The 4,140-nt window shown below is 46.2% G+C and overlaps 1 long non-coding RNA gene across 1 annotated transcript; it reads left to right on the top strand.

Annotated features, from left to right (window-relative positions):
• The first annotated feature begins 2,290 nt into the window (after positions 1-2,290).
• Positions 2,291-3,541, top strand: LOC119281110. The gene is made up of 3 exons (XR_005138270.1): positions 2,291-2,477; positions 2,894-2,981; positions 3,122-3,541. It is a non-coding gene; the product is annotated as an uncharacterized LOC119281110 (long non-coding RNA).
• The last annotated feature ends 599 nt before the right edge of the window (positions 3,542-4,140 follow it).

The following is a 4,140-nucleotide window of genomic DNA, read 5'->3' as shown; positions in this document are numbered from 1 at the left end:
GGGGCTTGCCTGGAAGCTCAGCCAAGAAGGAGGGGGTCACCAACACTGTAGTCGAACTGGGCAGCAGCAGCGTCGGCCTCGTAGTCTACCGGAGAGAAGAGGGGGGAGAAACAATAAATACAATGCAAACATAAGCATGATGATGCATGACATGACAATGAACGATGCTAGGTGTGCCCTAACGCGGTAGGAGGTGATACCGACGAAGGAGGGAAACATCCGGGAAAGTATTCCCGGTGTTTCGCGTTTTCGGACAGATGAACCGGCGGGGGAAATTTTAAGGTTTTCTATGCTAGGGATGTGTGGCGGACGAACAGGCAGTGTATTCGGGTTCGCCTCGTCGTTCTGAGCAACTTTCATGTACAAAATATTTTCATCCTAACTATGGTTTATTTTATATTAATTTTAAAAGATTTAATCAATTCTTCGATTTAATAAATTAATTTAGTTCAAAAATTTATTAATGCATCGGCATGATGTTAGCATGACATCAGCAGTCAACGTTGATCATTAACCTGGTCAACCTAACAGGTGGGTCCTACCTGTCAGGGACTGTTTAGCTAATTAACACTAGTTAGTTAGGTTAATTGGCTATTAGGTTAATTAAAAGTAATTATTTAAGTTAATTTATCTATTTATTTATTTAATATTTGTATTTATTATTATTATTTTAATTCTTTTTTTAATAAACGTTCTGGGATGGGGAGGGGCCCACTGGGTAGTGGCTCATAGGGCCAACTGGGTGTGTGGTTTAACGGGTACAGGGGTGCGGGCGCCCGACCGCCGGCGCACGCCAGGGTGGCCGGCCGGTGACGGGCGCTGCCGGACAGGAGCGGGCGATGACAGGGGCTGCGGAAGCCGCAGCTGCAACGGACAACATCAACTGCAATGTAGGAGGAGGGGAGCAGTGGCGGGGCTCGCACGGACGGGCGCCGAGGCCGGTGAGCGGGAGGTGCGGGCGATGCACGCATAGGGCGTAGCCGGGATGCGGCCAACGAGGCCTCAGCAAGGCAGGGCGTGGGCAGACGTGGTCTACGCGTGGCGAGCACGAGCGCACGACGGTGACCGCGGGGAAAAGGGGAAGGGGGGCCTCACAAGGGGTTGCAGGGCATAGGGCAGTGGGGCGCGGGGCGGAGGTCGGAGACGATGTGCGGCGATGGAGTCGTGGCGGCGCGGGGCTCCGGCGATGTGGTCCTCCAGGCGGTGTCAGGGGCGATGGGCTACGGCTTCAAGTCGCGGGGGACGGCGCAGTGGGATCGTGCCCCCGATCTCGATCCAGATCTGGGGGGAGGTGGGTGTCGGTGGGGGTTAGGGTTTGGTGGTGGGGGGGCCTAAGTAGGCCAGTTAGGTGGACCGACCTGGCTGGGTCGTGGCCTAGTTGGGTTGAGGGGCTTTTTATTCCTTTCCTTTTTGTTTTATCTTTTTCCTTTTATTTATTTTTACTTTCTGTTTTCTTTTAGTTTCCTTTTATTTTTGTTTTAGAAAAAGTCCAAAATGGCACCTAATTTGATATTACCAAATATGCCAGTGCCACACTGACTTGCTACCCAATCTAAAATAGTTTCGTAATTAACTAACTATTTAAAAGTATTTAAATAATAGTTTTCGCTACTATTTTATTCATCTTATAGTATTTAAATATTTTATAAAGGTGCGGTTTCTTCACCATAATTACCCTTGCATTATTTGGCACAACTCGAACATTTTATCTATACTACTATTAAACAATCAAACTAATTCTTTCTTTAAGCCACCACGCAGATGTACCCAGCCTAATTACCATCGTCAGATTAGTCCCACTAAATAAAATCTAATGGATACAGTTAATTAAATCCCGAGCTATGTGTGCAATTAGCAATTTAGCAGGACTGAACGCACTCCACCCGCGAAGGAATATTCCACGCGCGTCCGCGTACAACGCTTCGTCAACGCAAAGGGCTCTCCATATCTCATCTTCGCAACCACCACGTCGCCTCCATGAGTCTCGGGGGAGAACCCTAGCCGCCACTCCTTCCCTCCCCTATACCTCCTCCCCGTCTCGCCGCCGCCGCCGGAGTGCGCCCCGGGGCGAAGCTAGGGCCAGCGCCTCCATGCGTCTCGGGGGAGAACCCTAGCCACCACCCCTTCCCTTCCCTAACTCCTCCCTGTCTCGCCGCCCCCGCCGGAGGGCGTGCCGGGGCGAAGCTACGGCCATCCCCAAGGAGGGCGACGACGGGGCACCTGGTTTGTGTCGGCTTGGCACGGGCGCGCGGCAAACGCTTGGTGCAGCAGCGTTGAGGCATGAACTACGTTGCCGCAGGAGGGTCGCCGACACGAGTTGCTGGCTTGCTGCCTGGCTTAACGGTGACGCGGGCAGGGCACCATGGTGCTATCTGACCCCCTGCCTTGCTTCTGCCGGATGCGGGCTCTCTCCACTCCTCATGCATCCGCCGTGTTGGTCCAAGCAGAGGACGAAGTCCAGCCCTTGCCAACAAGCTGTACGTCACACGCCCTTCCTCTCTTCAATCAACATTTTTTCTGTTCATCAAATTTCCGAGGAGTCAATTGCATTCCAAATTGTAATATGTGGGAGAAGGAACTGAAGAATAATACATCAGCTAATCTATGTGAATTTCATATTAAATGGCGACAGATGCATCGATTAGATAAAAGTGAGAACTAATCCATCACAATACAAGATAGCAAGACATGTACTACTTGATGTAGATATGGACAGTATTATAGGATGGACAATGCAAATCCATTGCTCAAGCGATATAGGATTTCACAAAAAAATTTACTGGAATAAACTTTTGGCTCGCTGAACTTTTGAGACCTAACTTACGAATTTATAGTTTGGTAAAGTAGAAGAAATGAACTTTTGGCTTGTTGAACTTGGTGTTTCTTTTTGCAGCATAATGATTTCAGAAGTACGGTCTAATGGAAGGGTGGAGGAAGATTTTTGAAATGGCAAAGTCGTCAGCAAGGACATGAGACAAGAGGTAATAAACATTCTTCTATGTGTTACCATCTGCTATTATATTTCACTATTCTTTTTGCAACATGATGATTTCAGAAGTACAGTCTTTCATTTTGTTTGTTTTGCTCTGGAGATGTTTGAAAATTGGACATATATATGCAGGTCTGACCGAACTACGTCAGTCAACTACGTCAGGTGCACCTTGACCTTCTGCCTGAGCAGATGAACTAGCCACTGCCCTGGATGTTGTGTCGTCCTCCAGTCCCACTCTGCTGCTTCTGACCAAGCACCTCAAACCAAGACTGATTGCTTTATTATTGTGATCGGTCAATACAATATTGGTATATATGTCTTGTATAGTGCCCTTTTGCATTAGTTTTCTCATATTTGCGGAGTGTGCAAATGAGTTTCTTCTTACCTTTACTCATTAATAATAGTAGTGAGCGATTCTCTGTGTTTTGAGTTATCTATTGGATCAATGTATTTTCTGGATTTATGATGTTCATTTTCAAAGTGATATTTGTACTATGTTCGAATTTTGATGCAAGTTTTAACATGTCAATGGGATCATTATGGCTTGATTTTTTCCACCAAATTATTATAGATGTAATTACCTACAGATCTTTTTCGCATTTAATTCTATCTAGCGGCTCAATATGTTAGTGTTGTGTAGTTAGCTAGCAATCGATACCCAATATCTCATGTACACCAGAAAAGAAAAATTGTTGTAAATAAGTAGTTCACTACCAAGTGCAAACAAGATTTTTGAGACACATGATCTTCATATTGATTCTATTTCAAGGTCGGCAGCTTCCCTCATCTTGGTTCTTATTTTAGGTTCAAGCTGACTGAGTAGTATTTGTGATCCAAATGACTGGTTTCAGGTATCAACTTGACATATGTATGTAGCCCTCTCCATTTCCTCATTCTCTGATTCTTTGGGTCATTTTAGAACTTCTGATGGGTTAAGTTATCTGCAGTATAGTGTCGATACTGCTCTAGGACACCTCCCACATTAGTTCTCCATTGCAATTGTTCACCCAACGGACAAGACAGACGTCTGTATGCTCACCCACCATTATTTGACCGGATACAGTCACCCATAAGATCAGTATGCCCCAACTTATATTTTTCTAACTTCATTATTTTGGATTATCGGTTGTCCTTACTGCTATCAATCC

The sequence above is a fragment of the Triticum dicoccoides genome, chromosome 3B (genome assembly GCF_002162155.2).
Source record: "Triticum dicoccoides isolate Atlit2015 ecotype Zavitan chromosome 3B, WEW_v2.0, whole genome shotgun sequence".
In the NCBI taxonomy this organism is placed as follows: Eukaryota; Viridiplantae; Streptophyta; class Magnoliopsida; order Poales; family Poaceae; genus Triticum; species Triticum dicoccoides.
The sequence above is the reverse complement of the archived record's forward strand: the minus strand, read 5'-3'. Positions and strand labels throughout refer to the sequence as shown.